At 37.7% G+C, this 13567-nt stretch overlaps 1 non-coding gene across 1 annotated transcript; it reads right to left on the bottom strand.

Annotated features, from left to right (window-relative positions):
- Window positions 1–13027: 13027 nt before the first annotated feature.
- On the bottom strand, window positions 13028–13135 carry LOC118011003. Its single transcript, XR_004679396.1, has one exon. It is a non-coding gene; the product is annotated as a U6 spliceosomal RNA (small nuclear RNA).
- Window positions 13136–13567: the final 432 nt, after the last annotated feature.

Below are 13567 nucleotides of genomic sequence, written 5' to 3'. Positions count from 1 at the left end.
AAAATTGGGCTGTGGTTAAATATATGTGAAATTCCAGTGTTAATACAAATAAATCTTATTCTTTGCCTTCAAGTAGTGAATTTTGAATAAATGGCAATAACCAGCTAAAATAGGGCTTATGCTGGTTTCCTGGTAAAATATTTCATTCCACTCTTACACCACTTGTTTACACTTACAAAATGCACATGTGCTAGAGAATAATAGTCATATTATCTATTGACATTTTTCATTACTTTGCTTACCCTTCCTCCCTCCCTTCTTTAAAAACTGTTTTAGAGCAGTGATAGGGTTAGACTAAAAATGAGGAGCCCCAGATAATGTTCTGGGCTTTCACAGCTAAATAACCGTTGCTTAGATTACCAGGAAGAGTTGGGTTCTAGTCCAATCATGGATAGTCAATTCACCTTGTAATTTTCTTCCTTGACATAGGTTAGCTTCCATCTATTAGAAGGAAAGTGGAAAGAAACTTGCTTACATTCTTGGCTATTTGGGAACTTCACTATGAAAGTTTCACAAAAATTCAGCCTTATTTCTTTAAATTATATATATGCTAACATTAGAGTAGAGAGACATTTTTAACCCTGATGAAATTTCAGGGATGACTTTCTGATCTGACAGTAACATAAATGAGTAGATTTTGAAAAGAAAGAAAAAACTGTAATGTCTCAATTGTAAAGAGATTTGATGTATTTTCTTTAAAGTTTCTGATGAAGTATGGCTCCCTCATTTCATTAGAATGGGGAGTGGGAATCAAAGGAGGTTGACAGTTGGTTGATGTGTATGTCTAGCTACTAAATCATTGCATTCATGCTAAGACCTCCTATGTGCTCCCATTAAATCCCATTCAGTTCATGAGGTAATATATGTACTGTAGCCTATGGTTGGCTTATCGCTGGTTTTTTTCCTCCCCATTAAATTCCCACAAACTCACATCGTCCTCTAGGCTTTCTTTTAAAGTGTTATATTTAATATAAATAGATCTCAAAAAACAAATGTTGAGGAAAAAAGGAAGTTGTAGAAATAGATTTACAGTGTGATATCATACTCTCTCTATATATGTATATATATATATTTACATAAAATTATATTTTAAAATACACACCAAACTCATATAATAGTTGCTTCTGGGGAAGATTCAAGGGTAATAGACTGAGGTCTATTGTTGTCAAAGAAAACTTCAACTTCATCTGTAAAATGCTGCTTATTACTTTTTTAAAAGCCACCAAATCTCTATTGATTTGGGGAGCAGAGTATTATAATCTCCTGTGAGTTTCTCTGTATTCTTTGAAATATTGTGAATTAGCAGTAGTGATAGAATAGTGTTGAAGTGGATGGAATCTGGAGACTGACTGGCTGGATTTTAATCGGCCGCTTACTACATGACGAGGAGCAAGTCACTTAACCTTCCCGTGCCTCAGTTTCCTAATCTATAAAATGGTATTAATAATAAATAGTACCTACCTTACTGGCTTGTGAGAAGTAAATGAGATAATACACAATGGTGTTTAAAACAGTGCTTGGGACATAGCAAAGACTCAATAAATTATAACTAGTAATTAATTTTTTGATATCTCATTTTTTCTGTAGCATTTTAAGTCTTTTTAAAAGAACTTTTATGAAATTCATTTATTCCTGGATAAATGTAGAAGCAACATGTATATATAAAACAAGTGTAAACATTTATTTCACGAAGCTACAGAACTGGAACTTGAGTAAAATATTTCCGTATTTCATTCCAAGTATTAGGAGGCCCCTTGCTTCCAACTCCCTCTTCTACTTCAAAGTCATTCTCTAGGACTCTGGGCAATTCAACTGTCTAATCTTTCTCCTTTCTGTTTTTCACGTCTTTCTTCTTAGCTCTGAATCTCCACAGCACAACCCAAATAGTTTCGAACACGAACACAGCAAGTATGCGTTTCTTCTTTTGGTGACAGTAGCTTTAGTATTAACTGAAAGGCGGGGTGGATAATGTGACACGCGCTTTACTTTCAGCAGACTTGTTAATATCAGCTCTGAATTTTTCATGACGGCTTCGGTAACCTGTAGCCTGGAGCTGAAGCTCTGGGGGTTTCCACCACAAAGAGGTGGATCAGCTGAGCTCTCACTTCCCATCTGGCACTGGGTGACAGGGACAGTCGGGGGGGGCTGCAGGAAACCTGAAGAAGAAGAAAGCTGATGTGGGACACCCATTGTAGTGCATAAAAGACGAAACATGTGCTGTTGTATGGATGTATCTTTGAGACACTTGTTTATCACTGGCTTCAGAATATACATAGCCAGTGTGCTTAACGTTAGTCACAAGAACAGCTGCTGCTCGTGTAAGTAAAACCCTCATACCCAGTGGCATCCTGATTTGCCAAACCAGATTCAGGACCTTTCTGCAGTGAATGTTTTATGCTGCCTGGCATGCGTATTATTTACCCGCACAGGCAGGCGTGCGCGTGCAGGCACACACAGACACACACGATTGAGATTCGAAGCTGTTTGAAATTGAAAACCATCTTAGCTATGTCCCAAAGGTAACAAAATGATCCCAAAGTTCTCAAAAAAGCTGTATTTTATGTCTGAAAGTCTAAAAAGGAAGTTTTTTGGGAGGGTGGGAGCCTCCCAAATAAATTCCTATGTGAGAAGTCAAAAACAGTGAAAGAAAAATAGACGAAATGTGAACATTTGCCTTTCTTGAGTCTTCCCGTGCTATCATTTTCTTTAACTGAAATATATAGTTGCTCTCCTGTTTGCAGACAGTTGGATCACTATATACTTGATTTTATTTTATTTTTTTTTTAAGATTTTATTTATTTATTTGACAGAGAGAGAGATAGCGAGAGCAGGAACACAAGCAGGGGGAGTGGGAGAGGGAGAAGCAGGCTCCCGGCCGAGCAGGGAGCCCGATGCGGGACTCGATCCCAGGACCCTGGGATCATGACCTGAGCGGAAGGCAGACGCTTAACGACTGAGCCACCCAGGTGCCCCGATTTTATTTTTAATAACTGTAACAACTGACGTTTGCTCTAGACACCCCTAAACTATAATTCTTAGAATGCAGGAGGATTTGCAAGCCCACCAGGAGCAAGGTGTTCTCTTAATTACAGTATTCTCCAGTCACACCCTTTGTTTCTGTTCTATCAAGAAAAAAGTTAAGTAAAGCTTAGTCTGTACTTGGAAAAAAAAAAATTTGTAATCATAGCACTACAGCAGCTCTGAATGAGAAACAATGAAAAAGAGTAAATATGTACATTGCTGCTATGATTTTTTGGTAAATCTTCACCAGCAGAAAGAACCAGATCAACTTTTGAAACTAATTGTTACTTTCATTTTCTTCTTAAATTATTTGTCTCACTATGTTCAATCTGCTGCTCCAATATTCCTCTAACTTCAGGATGCATTTCATTGTTGCTGTTTCATGTGTGAGGAATGTCATTTTTAAAAGCTCACTAGCAATTACTAACGTCCTAACTTTTTAAAAGATCTAACAGAAGGTTGACTTTCAATATAAAAATTGTATTAAAATAATATAATAAGGTGTACATTTATAGGAAAGTAATAGTAACTAAACAGTCACATAGATTTGTTACAATAAAATGGTTAAAATATTAAGCAATTAACTTTACAATCATGAACTCAATACATTCTGGTGATATTCTGCAACTATGAAATGATCTGAGTAAAACCTACTTAAGAGTATCCTCATGTGTGTTTGTGCACAGACTAGCATGTTCTCAATCCTGTAAAAGGATTAGGATTGATAGGTCAAGAATTTGAAGACTTTTCACTCTTTTTTAAAAATTATTTTATTGCAAAGGAATAATAAAGGGTTTAACCCTTGAAACCAACCTACGTTTTATACGGCAAATGCAGAATTGAAGACTATAATTTTAGCTCTCGAACAAAAATTAAATCCTCTTGGCCATTACATCTACTTGTTTGGTTATACTCGATGAATAACAAATTACTCACAAACTTAGTGGCTTAAAACAACCATTTTATTTTGCTCACGACTTGGTGGGTCAGAAATCCTGGGAGGGTTTGGCTGGTCTGTTCAGACTTAAGGTCTCTTGTATGGTTGCTGTCAGGTGTGGGTGGGGCCGGCAGTTGTCAAGCTCTCCTGGGCTGGACCTCTAAGATGCCTCATTCTCATCTCATAACCGGCACTTGATGCTGTCAACTGGGATCTCAGTCACACCGTCAACCAGGACACCCACGGTTGGCCTCTTGAACATGGCCTGGGCTTCCTCGCAGCAGGGAGGTCTAAGGAGAGTCGGACTCCTTACATGGCAGCTCATAGTTCCAAACACAAGTGTTCCAGGGATGAAGGCGAAAGCTGCCTTGGAATTCATACAATGCTACTTCGGCTGCATCATATTGCTTACAATGGCATCTGTAAGTCCAACCCAGATTCAAGGAAAGGAGGAGTGGCCACTTGACAGGAAAATTGTAAAAGATTTGTGGACATATTTTTAAACTACCACAGTACCCTCTGTAGGATAGCAATACATGGATCCTTTGAGAGACAACATGGAAATCCTGGATCTTTACCATGAGTTTTATCAATTGAACATCATTTTAGTCCATGCAGATACCTTGTAGTGGCGATGGCAGGTTGCATTTTCCAAAATAACCGTAACAATATTTCTCGTCTCACCGGCTCCCGCAGAATCTTGCCATTTCCCCATCAGGAGGTAGAATCTATTTCTCCTTGCCTTAAAATTGGACAGGGATTTGTGGTGGTCTTGACAAATAGAATGCAGCAAAAGTGACACTGCGTAGTTCCCAAGGCTGGCTTATCAAAGGTGATATGATCTCTACCTGAGCTTCTCCCTGGGAAATGCTTACCCTGGGAACCCAATCGCCATGTGGTAAGAAAGCCCAAACCATCCCACAGGCAGCATCCACTGAGAGCCTTCCGAGGACTCCAGCCCCAGCCTTTAAGCCACTCTTGATGGTGTTAAGCGTAGTGGAGACAAGCTATCTCTGCCAAGCCTTTCCCCAACTGAGATTCATGAGGCTCGTCTTCAATTACTGAAGAAGTAAGGAGTAGTGAATTTTGTAGTTTTGAAGGTCTAAGGTACCAACAATAGCTTTTTAGGGCAGATCAGAAACATAATGCTCTGCACCTGGTTAACCTGGGAGAAGGTTTTCTTTGAGGAAATATGGACAGAAGATGCAGCTACAGATAAGCAATCCATTCAGTCATTCAATAAACATTTTATCAAGTTTTTGTTATGTTCCAGGCACTCACTGTTCTATGTGGTGGGATTACAACAGTGAACAAAACGACATTAGTCTCCTCGTGGCATTTATATTCTGGGAAACAAGTAGAAATTAACAAATAATAAACAAATACATAAGTAAAATATATAATATCAGTTGGTGATAAATGGGGGAAAATACCAGAGAAGAAAGATAGGGAACATGGGGCTAGATAGAGGGTGATAATCACATACAGGGTGGGAATGGGAAGCCTCTCTGAGATGATCAAATTTCAAAAAAAAAACCTGAAGGAAATGAGAAAGTCAGCAAAGAAGTTACCTGAGTAAAGGATGTTCTAGGCAGAGGGAGCAGAAAGTGCAGAAGTCTCAAAGCAACAGATGTGACGTAGTCTACTAAAAGCAAGGACACGTTGTTGGACCTTAAGCAAAGGAGACCATAATGGGAGATAAAGGAAGTAGAGAAGGAACTGACTCTCTAGGGCCTCCCAAGCAATTATAAGAATTTACTCTGCACGAGAAATGAATCTTTTGGAAAAGTTTTAGCAAAAGGATGACATGATTAAAAAAAAAAAGATGACATGATATAGCTTAGATTTAAAAGGATTCTGCTGGCTGCTGGAATAATATACAGTAGAGTAAGAGTGGTGTCATCAGGCAAATGAAAATAGTGGTGTGGGCAAAGATAATAATGGCAGAGTGGTGAAGAGCGATTGAATCAGGATGTATTTTGATGGTAAAAAACTGACAGACTGGACAGATTGGAATGGATATGGGGTATGAGAGAAGGAAAGGAGTCAGAGATGACTCAATGTATTTTAGAGTGAGCTTCTAGAAGAATGAAGGTGCCATTTATTCTGATGGTGAATACTGTGGGAGAAGATGCTTTGGGGAGAGATCAGAAATTCTTTGGACATGTTTAGTTTGAGACGTCTACTAGACATCCAGTTAAATAAGAGTTTCTACAGTCTGGTGGTTAGTGGAAACATGGAGTTAGCAATTTGGGAGTTTTCAGTATTTAGATGGTTCACGAGACTGGGAAACTTTATCAGGAAATCTTCTGCTTTGTATGGCAACTGACATAAACAGTCATAAAGTGCAGACTGATACTAATCCTGATCCATTATTTCACAAATTAGACATACTTGGAAAAAGAATTCTCTATCCCTATGAAGGATTAAGAGATAATAAAATGGACTTATTAGCATCTATTTATTCTTTGAATTGATCACTCTACAGCATGGCCTATTTACAAAAAGGCATCTGTACCTACTGTTTCCTTTGCCTGAGTGTATTCACAACTTGGTGTTGTGGAAACAGTAAATTGTTGTTAATGCAATTTAGTTACTTGAAGAAAACCTTGCTTGAATATAGTTTCTCTAACTCTCTAATAAGGTATTTCTCTTGATAAGTGCTGTTATGTACCACAAATAACATGCCTGACAGAAAGAAAGAAAGCAGAAATTGCTTTGCTTATTATACACTTAAACATAGCACGGTACAATTGGCCTGATGCTTAGATCACTTTCCACTTGCACACACAAGTGCAAATACTGCTATCTGAGCCACATTTCTTTTCTAGACTCAACAGTGCAAATTAAAGCAGATCACCTAATGTAAATTAGGAGTGCCTAATCTACAGAAATCACGGGTTAAAAGCCTCTTTATGGTAGAACCTCAGCATAGGAGTTCTGCATCAGCCAACATTTACAAAGAGTCCAACTGTCAAAAAAGTTTAAGAGATGGGAATTGCCAGAGACCAGTCTCCTGATTGCTTTTCAACCAGTTGGAAAAAGTGCAAATTGAAGGAATGGATTTAAAAACTCTATGGAGCTAAAACATAATTTTTTAAAAGAATCTTTGTTGCTAATATATATTCTCCTAGTTTCTCATTGTGTTTGGAAAGTTTTCAGAGTACGGGCTGCTAGACTTCAGGAATTGGGGGAGGGGAGCAGTGCACATGGACAAATCAAGGTCATCATTAACATTTAACACCCCGAGAGAAAGACTGAGATTCACCTATTCACCCTTCCCTCTCCATTTAGCCCTGGTGGAGCTTAAGAGGGCAATGAATTAAATTTATTCCAGACGGCCTGGGGTTTTAGCTACCATGAGTGACAGGCTGGTGCTGCAAGCAGCTACGAAAGAATATGCCAATCTGAGCCTGTACTCCATGAACTCAAAAAAATGAATGAAAGTTAAATACACATAAATTCAAAGCCAGCAAGTTCATGATAATGTGACTAAAAAGTTTAAGGTTAAAATATTAATTTGTATACTCTTATCTGAAAGTTTCAAACTTGTGAACTTGCAAAAATATTGGACATTTCATTATACCTAGTTTATAAGGAATACTTTGGTAAAAGCTAATATGTATGTTTGTTTTGTCATGCATAAAGCATACAGCTATGTTACAATTCTATTCAATTATGGTGTGGCTCTGTACAAAAGATGCCACAGCACTATAATAAAAGCCACCAGATGTCACTGTTACAGATTATATTCAAGTATATGCTAATCTGAAAATATGTGAACTTTTCATTACTCAGTTTCGAGAAATTCTGGGTTATAATTTTGCCATCAAGAAAATATTTTAACTGGGCTTTCTTAACTTAGAGGGAATTTTTTTCCCATAGGTCTTAACTTCTCTATAATTCTTTTTAGGGTATTTTTGCAGTGGCTGTAAACTTAATTAGGAAGTAGGAAAGATTTTCCCACCAGTAGTGTGCATTATACATGAGTTGCTGTCAGAAGTTTTCCTTTGAAAGACTGTATGTACAAATAGGGCAATTTCTTATCCCCTCAGAAAAGCTGAAAGGTGGGTTGGTGTGCAGGTGAGCCAATAATTCCCCAGTCCTCTGATTCTTTGGTTTTAGTGGGATCAGATATTCAGTGGGGAGTTGGGCATGGCAATCTTTCTGCCTTTTAGCTTCTACTTCGAAAACTTGCTCTTTCTTAATGCGTGGTAGAGAAGATGATTAGTTTGGCACATAAATGAATACAGGTTTCACACCCCACAACACTCACTATCACACTACACAGGGGAGACCAAAGATAAATTGACACATTGGAGCAAAATTTCATCTACTCTATCTTATATACAGGCTATGTTTCCCTTTAAATAGCAGCATCATGTAGACAACATCTCTCCTACAGAGGCTAAATGAAACCAAGGATTTAATAATAAGAATTTCTGTCTGGCAGGCAGATTAATGAGATGGATTTTGGAGTATACTAGTGTTTGGAACATCTGGCAATTCACACCTTGTAGGGGAGAATTTATACTATTTATTTTTGGGGTTTTTTTTAAGATTTATTTATTTATGTTAGACGGAGGGGGGCAGAGGCAGAGGGAGAGAGAATCTCAAGCAGACTCCCTGCTGAGCGCAGAGCCCCAGGAGGGGCCTGAGCCAAAATCAAGAGTCAGAAGCTTAACAGGCTGAGCCACCCAGGCGCCCCAGAATTTAAACCATTTAAAAACAGAAGTTTATTTAATTATGTGATTGTGAAATTTGATGCACCCAGGTTGACTGATTAAAATAAGGATCTCACAGGGGTACTTGGCTGGCTCAGTTGATAGAGCATGCAGCTCTTGATCTTGGGGTCATGAGTTCGAGCCCCACATTGGACATAGAGTTTACCTAAAAAATAAATAAGTAAATTGCTTAAGAAAAAATAAAATAAGGATCTCACAGGACTTCAGATGCAGTACCATTTGAAGGGGGGGTTTTTTGTGGGTTTTTTTGTTGTGTTTTTTTTTTTTTTAAGAAAGGACCATGCAGGTAGCTAGAAAGAGATTTCATGTCTTTATAAATACTAGTTAAATCCTACTAAACTGATGTTGGTATGTTGCTATAGATCAGTAAAGTCTGTATAGAAAAGGGGAAAAAAGTCAGGAAAGCTTTGAGAAATGAAAATGTCCCTGACATAGGAACAAGTAGTAACAGCCACAAAACCTGTCTGTGTGCTTATGTCGTCGTGGAATGCTGGGCAGCATATGGAGAGCTTGCCCCTTTTGCTGTCTGCCCAGGGCAAGGGATGAATTATCCAGGTAAAATCAAGTTCCTTCTTCAATAGAGGCAAAATATTTTCCCCATGAGATGTCTAAGAGTCTAGGCAAAAAGCTGTTGTTCAAAGAACTGAGAAATTAGCCTGCCAATGTTAAATATGATTTTTAAATAAGTTTTCATGATAGTAAGAGAAAAACACCTTATGATTCTCTTAGAAACATTATCACAAGAGATATCAGTAAAAACCTTCCATTGTTGTCTTCCTTATTTGAAGAAATAAAGGCAGTAAAGAGAGGGAAGAATCTTCCATGCAGAGCTCACCAATTTTTGCTTCTCTGCAAGGTCTCCTAGTTGCAAGACAGTTATGCTTAAATTTCCTGAACAATGATAAATTTTTTTTCATTAATCTTTTTCAATAATCAGGACCTGGGCTACATTCAAGTTATTGACCTATTCAGAAAGATTTAAAATCTATTCCTATTTCCTTGGGCTTTACAGTATTTTCACTGAGAGAGGGAGGGGGTTGGGAGAGCAGTACTGCTCACTCTGATAAAAGACAAATGTCTCTGATGTCCACTTGCATTTCCCATTGTCCTTTGGGTTGTTGCTCTGGTTTTGTTCAGGACCTAGTCTCGGTGATACACATCATGACAAATTAGGGAAATTTGAACAGAACACCTTACATGCTTAGAAATTAAGCTGAAGTGCTTCCCAGATTAACATCTGCTTTGGTCTTAGAAGATAAGGTTGCATGCAAAGAGTGAAGAGAATGAGTGAGTAACTGTATCACTTTATAACTAACTCCTTTCCATTTTCAAGTCTGTTGAAGAAATAGTGAAAAGATGGGGCTCTAAATTCAAGTTGTTAGCTTGCTTGGTACCAAGCAAGAGTCCAATGTGTGCCTAATCATTAAATCATACTTGTTTTATCTTCTTAGGTACTCTCAGCTGTCTTTGCTGGACTTTCCATTTGTCTCCAAGTCATAATACCTGCCTTGATTGTCCCAGGAGCCCTCAAACATTGACCTATTCCGAACTCTGCTTATCTCCTTTAAGAGTCTCATGCTCTACTGACTGAGCTAGCCGGGCACCTTGCTTATCTCCTTTAAACTCACATCTACCTTGAGTCATAAACACATGTGAACAAGGAAGAATGAAGAAAAGGGAAAATCTTTAAAAGATTCTATCAGGAGATGAGGATGAATATTGAGGATATTTTGCTGTATACATTGTCATGTACATCATGTTGCTGCAAATTGTCTTAGTTCAATTGACAAAATCTAGGGTTCTCCAGACAATTCCATTTGTAATGGAATTTCAGCAAGTACAAGATTCAAAATTTTTCATTTAGCACATAATTATCATCCTTTACTTATTTTCCCATGATTACAGCACAACTGTCCTGAAATATCTTACTGGTAAAAGTACCCCTTACCCAAGCTCTTCATTGCAAATATCTAGTTTCTTTGTGTTTTAGCAGCACACTCTGTTGCCCATTTTGTGAGCCAGTTCTTGCTCATAAGTCATGTCAGCAGCTACGGGAGGCTGATTTTCTTGCCCAGCTGTCTGTTATTAATCTCTTCATTTTAGTTTGGGTTTAAACTACAGTGGTCTAGAAATTCTAAGTAGAAGAGACTATTGCATACCAATGGGATTTAGAGTTGGTTGCTACCTACACTGTTGCATTTCTGGCATCAGTTCCCTAACTGGGTTAATCATCAGGCTGTGTCTACAGTTCCCAGCAAGCAACTTGTTTGCAAATTCACCAGATAAATAAAAAGATATTAGGCAAGAAAGGAAAGGTGGAAGACTAATATACTGAAAATCACAAGTGCTCAAATTCTAAACTGTTTTGTCAAATTTAAGGCAATCACTAACTCCTTTTTTTTAAGATTTTATTTCTTTCATTTTAGAGAGAGCAAGAAAGAGAGAGCTCGAGCAGGGGGAGAGGCAAAGGGAGAGGGAGAGAATCTCAAGCAGACTCTGTGCTGAGCATGGAGCCCAATGCAGGGCTCGATCTCACGACCCTGAGATCATGACCTGAGCAGAAACCAAGAGTCCACGTGTAACCGACAGGCACCCCAGCACCCCAGCAATCACTAACTTCTAAGAAAAGAAAATTCCAGGATGGAGGAGGAGCAGCTGGATCTAAAATCCTGGTTTTTGTCCCTTGATTTTCCTTTCCCTTTGGGAATTCTTACCTAATTTCACCTGCCCCCATTACGAGAGCCGCTAGTAGAAGTAGGGGGGTTACTGATCCTCATCAACCTCTTAATTCCTCACAACACGATTGAGAGAAAGATCATTCAAACATGAAGTTACTCAAGGCTAGAAAAATCCTCAAAGGGAGATAAAATAGCACAATACAAGGTAATCTTTACAATATAAATTACCCAAATCCAGTTTTGAGACCTTCGAGCCATGCTATCTAAAACAGTAGCCATTAGCCACAAGTGACTATTAAGCACTTGAAATATGCATAGTCCCAACGGAGATGTGCTGCAAGCATAAAACACATGGTGGATTTCACAAAAAGAATGTAAAATACCTCATTCATAGTTCTATATTGATTAAAAAGTAATTTCATATTGATTGCATATTAAAATGGTATTTTTGGCATATTAGGTAAGTTAAAGATATACCATTAAAACTATCTTTATCTAAAAAAAATTAATAAATAAAACTATTTTTATCTGTTTCTTTTTACTCTATTCTGCAGTGGCTGCTAGAATATTTTAAATTACACATGTGATTTGTACAATATTTCTATTGGACAGTACCCCAAAGAAATCTTCTAATAGGGTTCCTGACTCACTGCTAGCTTGCCACTGTTGCAGAAACTTCTAGGAATATATTGGCTTTGAGTGGGGAGTTTTAATTTAAGCACACCTGAGTTTATAGCCCAATTCTCCATTTACGACCCGAGTGACTTTGGATATATTACTTAAACTCTGTCTCAGCAGCTCCGTCTACAAAGTAGGGATGATAATATAGTGCCCACCTGCATCTTATGGTTGCTGTGAAGATTAAATTAAATAAATTTCGCATTTGCCTCACTCATAAGAATAATTGTTATGACTAGTGTTATTTATACTCTTAATTCCTAATATCCAGGGATTCTCCTCAGTGTTCTTAGATTCATCACATCTAGGCTTACGAGAGTAAAACCTCAAGAATACTCAATCGGATTCCCTCCCCTGCCTAAATCAATTATACCTTAGTTTTCCTGGATGGCTGACACCCAGAATTACACCTTTTCAAAAGAGACCAGGCCTAATAATGAGGATATAATCTTTTTACAGGCCATAGCTGGGTGATGGATGTTTATTTTAGAAATACATACATATAAATATAGGATGTATAGATACAATTGGTTTATTGTTTAAATTAGCAACATAAATTATTTGATATAGAGGAGGGAATTTGCCATAAACTATCATTGACTGCAGCAACTGAATATCTCACTAAACTGTTTCATTTCTATTTTTTTATTTTTTATTGTTATGTTAATTACCGTACATTACATCATTAGTTTTTGATGTAGTGTTCCATGATTCATTGTTTGTGCATAATACCCAGTGCTCCATGCAGAATGTGCCCTCTTTAATACCCATCACCAGGCTAACCCATCCTCCCACCCCCCTCCCCTCTAGAACCCTCAGTTTGTTTTTCAGAGTCCATGGCCTCTCATGGTTCGTCTCCCCCTCCGATTTCCTCCCCTTCATTCTTCCCCTCCTGCTATCTTCTTCTTCTTTTTTTTTCTTAACATATATTGCATTATTTGTTTCAGAGGTACAGATCTGTGATTCAAAAAAATATGGAACGCTTCACGAATTTGCGTGTCATCCTTGCGCAGGGGCCATGCTAAACTTCTCTGTATCGTTCCAATTTTTAGTATATGTGCTGCCGAAGCGAGCACCATTTCTATTTTTAATAGAATTGTCTGATATAGTCCAATATTCGGAATCAGAATCAAAATAAAGAATGCTTATTAACAGAAAATATGACTTTACTCATAAACACAAAACAATGCAAAACCCTGATTGATTTGCATTTGGAACACTGCATGCAATTTTGTTTGCCAAACCTAAAATAAGAGAGTATTAAACTTATAGCAACTGAAATAACCAAGAAGATGAAAACACTTCTGAATAACTATAGAAAAAGAAAAACCGAAGTATGAGGATGATCATTAAGACTGGAGACATAGGTTTGAGTATGACAAAGAACACCATCTCTCTTACTGAAGTCCTTAATTCTAAAACTAGCATGCAACTCTAGAATTTGAAGAAAAAAAAGGCACTTTAATGCATATTAAATATTAAATGAAGTACTACTTTACTTGATACAT

Source organism: Mirounga leonina, unplaced genomic scaffold (genome assembly GCF_011800145.1).
Source record: "Mirounga leonina isolate KUSES-001 unplaced genomic scaffold, KU_Mleo_1.0 Mir_129, whole genome shotgun sequence".
NCBI lineage: Eukaryota > Metazoa > Chordata > Mammalia > Carnivora > Phocidae > Mirounga > Mirounga leonina.
This window is presented reverse-complemented; position numbering and strand designations above follow the sequence as displayed.